The following is a 9,018-nucleotide window of genomic DNA, read 5'->3' as shown; positions in this document are numbered from 1 at the left end:
CCCGGCCCTGCGGGTCGGGGTCAGGCGGGACCCCCCGGGGCAGGGATCCCGGGGAGCCCGCTCGGATCCCGGGTGACCCTGTCCCTTGCACGGCCGGGCCGCGTTGGCAGGTAGCGACGGCCCCGGGGGTGCTGCCAGGAAGGGGTTTCGCGGCGCGTTTGGAGCCGCTGCCATTAAGGGGCTTGCGGCTCCCTGCAACCCGGCAGGGTCCTCCAGGGAAGCGTTGGAAACACCACGGCTCCCGCCTGCTTATCTGGCTGTCAATAAAAGGAGATGGCTCCTAAAGCAGGGCCAGGTGCTGCCTCCCCTGCTCTCCAGCGCGCCGCTCTCCAGAAACTGCTCAGGCGTGAAGCCAAGTCTGCTTGGCCAGGCCTCGGCGGAGGCAGGCAAACAGCCCCTCGCCAGCGCCAGAGCGCTCTGTTTGCCTTTTTATCTCCTAAAAAAAAAAAAAAAAAAAAAAAAAGAGAGAGAGACAGGGAGAGGGAAGCGAGGCAGGAAAGTGGGGGAGCGACGGGAACAGAGTCCGTATTTGGCTGGGAGATCGCCTGAAAAAAAAAAAAAAGAAAAAGGATAATAATAAAGAATAGTGGAAAAAACCCTGCAAAGGCTGCGCTCAGAGGCAGGCGGGACCCCGGGGGCGGCGGGCCGGGCTGGCCGCCTCTCCCTGCCGGGCGCTGCCTCGGGAAACTCCGCTCGGCGGCGGGGGCGCCCCCGGGCAGGCCCGGTGTCAACCCGGACCGGGGAGGGGGTGCCCGAGGGCCGCCCCCGCCGCGCAGCCCCGCGGAGCCCCCGCGCCCCGCCGGGCAGGCTCGGGCAGGGAGCGATGCCGGCGGAACGGGCAGGCAAAGTGTCCCCCCTCCACCCCCGGCCCCGCCTGTGCGTGTGTCCCCGTTAATTTTTGCTTCTGCCACGGCCGGGTCCGCAGCCTTTCCCGAGCCGCGGAGGACGGAGGCGGCTCCGCGGTGCAGCGCGGAGCGGAGCCCCGCGGGCGCGGAGGGGAGCGGGCTCGGTGCGGGCGTCGCGGCGCCGGGCAGGGGACAGGAGCAGGGGCACGGCAACGTGTTACAAATTTATAAGCATTATACATATTTGATTTACACTACGTTCCGAAGTTGTGGGGGGGTTCTTCCTTTCTTTTTTTCTTTCTTTCTTTTTTTTTTTCCTTTTCCCGAGGATGCCCCAAACCCCCGTGTTCACATAGATTGAGCAATTCTCAACACACACTGTAATAATGAGCTTTAATTCTCTATCCAAGCAGAACTTGAGCAATAATAATAAGCACATCAGAACAATTTGTTTACTGTGGCATTGCACAGGCTGCAGGGTCCAAGACTAGCTACAATAAACGGTAAAAACCAAAGGAAAACCTCTAGAACAGGAAAAATATTGCGATAGAAACGTGGTTTTGGCTTTCAAGGAAAGAGGCTCTTGACTAGCATTTTAGCTGGGATATTTTGCCCTTGTCCAAGGTATGTGCTTTTAAATACTTTATTTCCCCCCCACACGTTTCTTTGCTTGTCTAACATTTCTCTTTTGCCCCCAGGATTGCGTTTAAACCTTGGTGCAGGAATGTAATTTTGCTCTTGTTTTGTATTGTTGGGTTTATTGTTGTTGGGGCTTTTTTATTTATTATTTTTTTTTTATCCTCTCGTCCTGTCGGCTCAGCCCTCTCGTAGTTTGATAGGAACTGAGTAGCTCCATCTCTTCGAATAAAAAATACCTGAGTTATTATTGAAATGGCTTTTTGTGTGCTGGCATATAAAGTTGGGAGAGCTTTCCGGCTGTTGTGTGGCTGGCAGCCTGCGAGGCTCTCCTGCGACCTGGTAAACGGTTGCACCTTCCCTTCTCCTGAGCATTTGCCCAGAGCGGGCTGAGCCGGCTGACACGGGCACCCCGGTCTGTGAACCCTGGCGAGCTGGAAACTTGCTGTAACAAGCGGGATTAGTGTGCGGGAGCGTGTGTTTTGGGGGTTTTAATTTAAGATGCTGCAAGAAACTTCTGTGAACTGAAGCGTCCTAAAGACAGAAATTTAGCAGAAAGATAACATTTTCCCTCGTGAAGAATCCCACTGTAGCAGACTGTATAATAAGACTATTATTTTCAATGCCGTAACCCTGTTTCTCATTCCAAAAAAAAAAAAAAAAAAAAAATCAAGATTAAAAAAAATGCTTCTTACTTAAAAAAAGAAACGTATAGCTATAAATCATTTCTTTATACCTTAACTTTGTATCTGGGCTTTCTCTCTCTATCTTTTTCTTTTTTTCTTTTTTCTTTTTTTTTTTTTTTTCCCCGAAGACTCCTAATGCTATTAATTTGTCGAAAACTTTATTCTGGGCTGTCTTGAATTATTTCCCTTCTCTATCCTTTAAAACATTTTCATAATAAGCGTGACTCCGGACAATGTTTGATTTGTTTTTCTCCCCTCATCCCGGTTTAGACTGAGACATTAGCTGAATTCCCTGGGGGTGATTGGATGCAATTCGCTGAAAGTCGACAGGCACGTCCTGGATGTTAGAAATTCACTTTTCCTCAACGTGACAAGGCTGAGTTCGATCTACAATTGTATTTGAAAGGGCAATGAGCGGAAAGATCTCCCATCATTAAAGCCTCCCTCTTCTTTAGCAAAATAACAAGATACTTCATTTGCACACAAACACTCAGGGAAAAAAAAAAATCCCCAAACCCCAACCGACCCGCGATAACTCTTTGATAAAACGCTATCTCTGCATAATTTGGGAGGGGGGGACGACATATCAAAAGGTATCGGAGGACCCCCAAAGCGCCCATGTGATCAAGTTGACTTTTTACTTTAAATCTTGAATAAGATGTGAGTTGTAACAAGGGGATTTGCACTTACTCCATGACCCTTGTAATTGGATTAAATATAGACTGAGACGTACAAAAACATACCAAGATTGACACCTGCCAACTGGACTTCCTTATGATTGATTGTGATGCTTCGTGCTGGCAACAATAATGAAATAAATTGTATGGATAAAACAGCACATTTGTCATTTCCGTGCCATAAGAGAGGAAGGCAGCGTGTTAGGCAAGCTGTTATCTGACAGGCACGAACAGCAGACACAACTAAAGAGCTAAACAAGGATTCCAGACATTGACAAGACAAATTATAACTTGTCACAACCTTTTTAAATTCAGAAGTTTTCAATTAACATATATATTGCTGTTACATATAAGATCGGGGTGGACTTAAAACACAAACAGGCAGGGACGGAAGGGCGGCGGAGGCTGCGGAGCCGGCGCTGCCCGGGCTGCCGGCGCTCACCGGAGCCGCGGCCCCGGGAGCCGCCCCGCCGCCCCCAGCCCGCGGGTGCGGGCATGGCCCTGCCGGGGCAGCGGGACGAGCCCGGGGACGAGCCTTTGGGACTCTCCCGCCCGCCTTTGTCCGCACCCCAAGCCGGCCAGGGCGCGGAGGGGCCGGAGCGGGGTGCGCGGCGCAGGTAGCGCATCCCCTCGAGGTGTGCGGGGCTCGCCGGTGATGAGCGACCGCCCGCTCCGACCGGGATACGGAGCACGGTGGGCGGCGGTGTGTCCTGCCGGGAATCGGTGTGCATTTACGGCTCCCCGGCGGCGATGCTCGGCAGGGGATGGATGCGGGGCAGGGGCTGCCGCGCCCCTCCGCGCCCGCGCAGCGCGGGCAACGCCGGGCTCCCAGCGCCGGGCCCGCGGGTGCGGACAGGGCCGGACAGGACAGGGCTCTCTCTCTGCCTTCGCTGCCCGTCGGGTCTGCAGGGACACCTCCGGGAGCGGGGAGGGAGCAACCCCTCGGGACTCCCCGGAGGGACCGGAGAGGGGACCCACACCCGACACCAGCTCCACTCCCTCGAGGGACCCCCGTCCCTCGGCTCCCCTTGGCCAGTCCTGACCCTCCAGCAGGGCCGTGTGTCCCCGCGGGAAAAAAAAATCCGAGGTCCTGCCGAAGTGGGGAACGTTCCCCGCGGGGTGTGGAGGGTCACGACACACAGGGCACGTCGTGGCACAAGGGCTTGGGCTTGGGCTGGGCTTTGCAGGGTGCGCAAAGAGGCGGCGTGACCTGTCGGGGTTGGCGGGGCAGTGTCCGGATTTGGGCCATCTGGTCCCCGCCAGGTCGTCACTGGGTAAACTCTGCCCTTCCCGGGCAGAAAGAGGTGGGCCCCCCGCTCCTGTCGCGACCCCCCAAAATGCAAACGAAACTGCGGAACATTTTCCCCCAGGACGTGGTGCGCTTTGTCCGAGGAGATGCTGACCTGGCCCGGCCCGGAGAGCATCCTCCAAGAGCAGAAAGAATTCCCGACTCTCGCAGAAAACTGTCGGGTCCCACTCGAGAGGTGACTCCAGGGCTTACACAAATATTTTTTACCCCCGTTTCTTTTGTCTGAGTGGGTTTATGCTGGGCCTGAGGTGATCAGGGGTAGAAGTGCAGGAGATGCAGCACCGCGGCTCTCCTGGCCATCGCTGGGGGCACAGGAGAAGGACCCTCCCCACAAACCCCCGATTCCCAAGTTGGGAAAAAATAACTAATATTCCAAGGCGACCTTTCCATTTGCTGTAATTACTGGCAAACTCATTCCTCTAAATTAAATGCTGCAAGTGATTTGAATCCTTGTAAAGCAAAAACCAAGTTCCATCGAATTAGTTGTAGCCTGCCTGCTTTCCCCAGTGACTGCATCTATTAACATTATAATCTCAAACACCATTTTTTATGTAACACTATTGTTAGTAAATCAACTCCTCAGGTCCACAGAGACGCTGACCTCTGTCAATTCAGTGAAAGTGTAATTATCTCCCCGAATCTTGGACAGATTTAAGAGATTACATTTCAACTAAATCTATATCAATGCTAATTTTTTCCAGACTCCAGGTGCTAGGCACTCCGAAATGGTGTTTCTGCCCAGCAGAATGGGTTACAAAGAGGAGAGGGCTTGCTGTGTAGAGGGCCAAAAGAAATGAAGCCCCACATAAAATTACACCTATTTTTTGCTACAAAACCTGGTTCTTGTATGGCAAAGTTAAACAAAGCAGCTATGCTAAATTAGCGTTAAATAAAGGCTAGTTTAATGCTCGGTTACAGTCAACTGGTGTATATTTGATGGCTAATTGTCTATCAAAATTAAAAAGAAAAGAACAAATGATTCGTTATAAGAAGGTGTTAAAAGCTTCGACAAAAGGACATTTCACAAATATAATATCTGTGGATGGCGAATTGTCCTTTTGAAGCTTTTTTAATGTACTAAAGGCCTGGGACTCCCTAGATATGAATAATGGGGAGAAACGCGCCCTTTTATTCCGAAAGAGCCCGTTTTAAACCAGTCGCTCTAATAAACCGGCAAGGACAATATTCCGGGAGGAACGGGAACCGCGTTGCTGTGATTTCCGACGGCCACTTAAATAAATAATGCCCCGGCAGTAAAAAGGCATTTAAATGTTATTTGGTTTGCGCTTAAAGAGACCTAAGCGCCTTCCCGGCGGAGAGCTGCTCTCACTTGCAAATCAACCCATATCAGCAGGGAGAAAACAGTATTTGCAGGGCTGCGGGGATGGGGACGAGGACGGATCCTGCTTCGGGTGCCCCGCGGCCAGGCGAGGTGCGGGGCCTCCCGCCCCGCGTTTATTGCTTTATCAGAGTAATGGGTCAGGAAATATTCCACGGAGGAGGGAAGGAGGGGGGGGGAGGAAAGAAAGCGAGATGGGGAGAGAAAAAAAAAAAAAAAAAAAAAAAGCTCTTGTGCGAAGTTAATTCAAGAGGATGGCGGCGAAGAGGGCGCCGGGGCAGGGTCAGCCCCGCCGGCTCCGCGGGCGCGGAGCGCTGCGCAGCCGCTCGGCGCGGGGAGGGAGGGGGTCCGCACCCCCGCGGAGGGCGTGCGGGAGAGCCGGAGTATGCAAAAAAAAAAAAAAAAAAAAAAGCCCCGACTAAATCATGCAGCAAGAACGACAAACCGTCTGGAAAATGGACCCATGGAGCAGCAAGAATGTACTTTTTTATCTCTGACAACTTGTGTCCTAAAGAAACTATCTTGAAGATAATTGAAATGATTACAATTCATTGCTGCCTTACTTTGAGTAGGAACAGTCAAATAATGAAATCTTAGTAATACAGCAAAAATTTAATTTACATTACACCACTGCTCGAGGTTTCCCTTTTTCTTTTTCTCTCCCCGCTTTTTTTATGCCTAGCTTCCCCTAGAAATTTTGTGCTCACACATAATTCTGCACTTTGTTGCATTATTCATATTTTCGGGGTTATTTCCCATCCCCTCCTACCCTTTCTCCTTTAGTAATGGTCTCTGAAACTTTCAGATGCAGGGTGTGGGGAACCTTTCGGAAGGAGAGCACCCGAAAAGGCAAGGAGGGATCCCCAAACTAAGCCCAGCAAGGCCGGGGCGGCTGCTGAAGCCTGAGAAGAGATTTTGACTAAACAACCGCCTCGGGTGATGAGCAAGGGCTGGGCAGGCACGGCAAACCCCATCAGGGTCTGTCCTACCCGGGGTAAAAGCGATAATTCATTTTTGGAAGCTGTTCTAGGACTCGATCCCTGTGGGGTTTAAAAATTACTATTATTATTATTATTACTACTACTACAATATCACTATGACTATCATTATTACTTTTTATTACTATTTTCACCGTAGAAACGTTCCCCAGAAGGTGTGGGGTGTCCCTGGTGATGCGGGGTGTGACTTAGGTGGTTTTTGCCAGGGCTTTGGGCTGCAGCAGGGCAGCAGGGCTCACCCACCCAGGGAAATGGGATGGAGCCAGGGCGAGCCTCTGTCCTAAAGTCCCCCCCCCGAATCTTCCTCTGGCTCTCCCCAGCCTCTCTCGCAGTTATTGGCTGTGGTGCCGCCCGGGATGCCCGAGCCCCTTTTCAGCCTCTCACCTCGCAGATTGTGTGGGAGGCATCCTGCCTTTTAATCCAAGTCAGAAATGGACCAGGATACATCCTCAATGCAACTAACTGTTTCTAAAAAAAAGACCATCTGGTAATTGTCTTCCTTTAGATCTTCCCTTAATTATGCTTTTAATTAAAGATGGTTCAAGGCATTGGACCACATGAAGGGCAGTAATTACAAATTACATTACAAACCCAACAGATGTAGCTCTATCTGCTGGGAAAAAGGTACCGGAATAAAATTTGACTAAACTTTAGGATAAATTAATCCGCTGCCTTGAGAACAGAAGCACATTTTTTATTATGCAGACTCTAGCCAGGATTTAAGTTCTCTGTCATGATTGTTTTCATATTTCTTTGACATCTATTGATTTGGAGGCAGCTGCAAGGCTTTGTCACAAGAGAGAAGAGCAGTCACAATATATTAGCTTGATGGCATAACTCGAATATGAGTAGGAAGGATAGAAACATGACAGGGAGCCACGTGACTGAGTGATGGGTCTCCAACAAAATAAAGAAATTAATTTTTAATAAAAAGCTTTAAAAATACCACAGCCAGTGCAAAGGCAAGGGGAACGACAGAACTCGTTAATTATCAAGCGTTGGAGCCCCTGAAATTTACCCCTGAAGACTAAGAAGGGGCAGGTTTTTAATTCCCAGTTAGGACTTGGCATTGAGAAGTCACAAGCAGCGAAGCCCCCGTGCTGGGCGCTCTTGGCTGGAGCCCACCCTGTCCTGGCAGCCAGGCCCGGCCTGGGGATGTCAGGGCACCCGAGCACTGCACCAGGGCTCCCCTTCCCCGGCAGGCGCTGGAAATGAACAACCCGGCTTTGCCCACGATCTGCTCAGAGGCAAAACTCCGAAACCCCAAGAGGAGTTTATGCAAAGCCCCCTCGGTTTTAGCGGATGCAAAGCAATGCAGACCCGATAGCCTCTGTAATGAGGGAAGGCAGTGCAGGCTCAAAGATTTCCAGAGGGAATATCGCCCCGCTAATCTGTGGTCACTGATGGCTCCGGATAAGCTACTTGTGATGCATATTGCGGGGCTGCAGGAATACAGGCGTAGGAACTCCTCTAAAATGACCTGGTTTGCAGGGGCTGGCTGGCACGTCGGGAGGAGATCAAGAGACTATGGGCGTAAGGTTTTTATAAAACCCAGTTCTGGTTCAGTGGATAAAGGCATCATTGATGATCAAGGGGCTGTTTTTAAGTCTACCTCCAGTTCAAAGAATGCGCCTCTCCTGCGTTTTGCCAAAATCCTGTGCTAAATGGATAACTGGGAGCTCAAAGTATTTGAGCAGGTTTGGGCAAGGTAACAGAATTTCCCTGTCTGGGGGAGGCTGTTTGTTAAAAGCAGTCATTGAAGTCAAGCTGGAGAGCGGGGACAGTGAAGATTCACATGTCAGACGCTCCATCAGACCATTAAAAAGAAATTAAGCTGGGACATTTAGTCTTCCCAACTCCACCTCTGTGGGAAAAACACAACAAAAATCCAACCAGCGCCTTGACGTGGGGGGTGTCTCTCCTTCAAGCCACAACATGGTCTGTGATGCCTTCAGTGCCTCTTGAAGGTGAAATTGGACACAGGAGGCCTTGGGTGTGAGGCTGCTCGGAGTTCCCCCTGCAACCTCTTGCACCCCCACCCCCAAAACCTTACTGCCTGTGGGAGCAGCACTTGGGGTTGTACCCTGTCCATGGCTTCCCTCTCACACGCACAGACACAAGAAATGAAGCTCTCCCTGTCCTGTCTCGGCCTTGCTTTCCATTGTGCCTCTGCTTAGCAGGGTAGGACAGGACCTGACCCAGCCACCTTCAGCCCCCAAAGATGTCCCAGTACAAACCAAAGACAGATTAAAACACGCAAACATCCCTTTCCCCCGAACCTCAGCTGCACATTCACGCTTTCACACACCCTCTGTTAATAGCGTCACATTTTTCCCTTTCCAACCTGCCTGTGTGGTGGAGGAACAGGAGCAGATTCTCTTGGCTTCTTGTGGCCCTCATGTCAGGAAGGTGGTTATTTGGACAGACCTCTCTGAGTGCCTCTTAATCAGCTGACTGGGGGCTTCCAGTAATGCTGTGATTTGTGATTGCCCAGTGTCAGTAGGGATGGTCGCACAAACCGACGTGAG

Source organism: Myiozetetes cayanensis, unplaced genomic scaffold (assembly GCF_022539395.1).
Source record: "Myiozetetes cayanensis isolate MyiCay16 unplaced genomic scaffold, myiCay2020 scf6-25, whole genome shotgun sequence".
In the NCBI taxonomy this organism is placed as follows: Eukaryota; Metazoa; Chordata; class Aves; order Passeriformes; family Tyrannidae; genus Myiozetetes; species Myiozetetes cayanensis.
The sequence above is the reverse complement of the archived record's forward strand: the minus strand, read 5'-3'. Positions refer to the sequence as shown.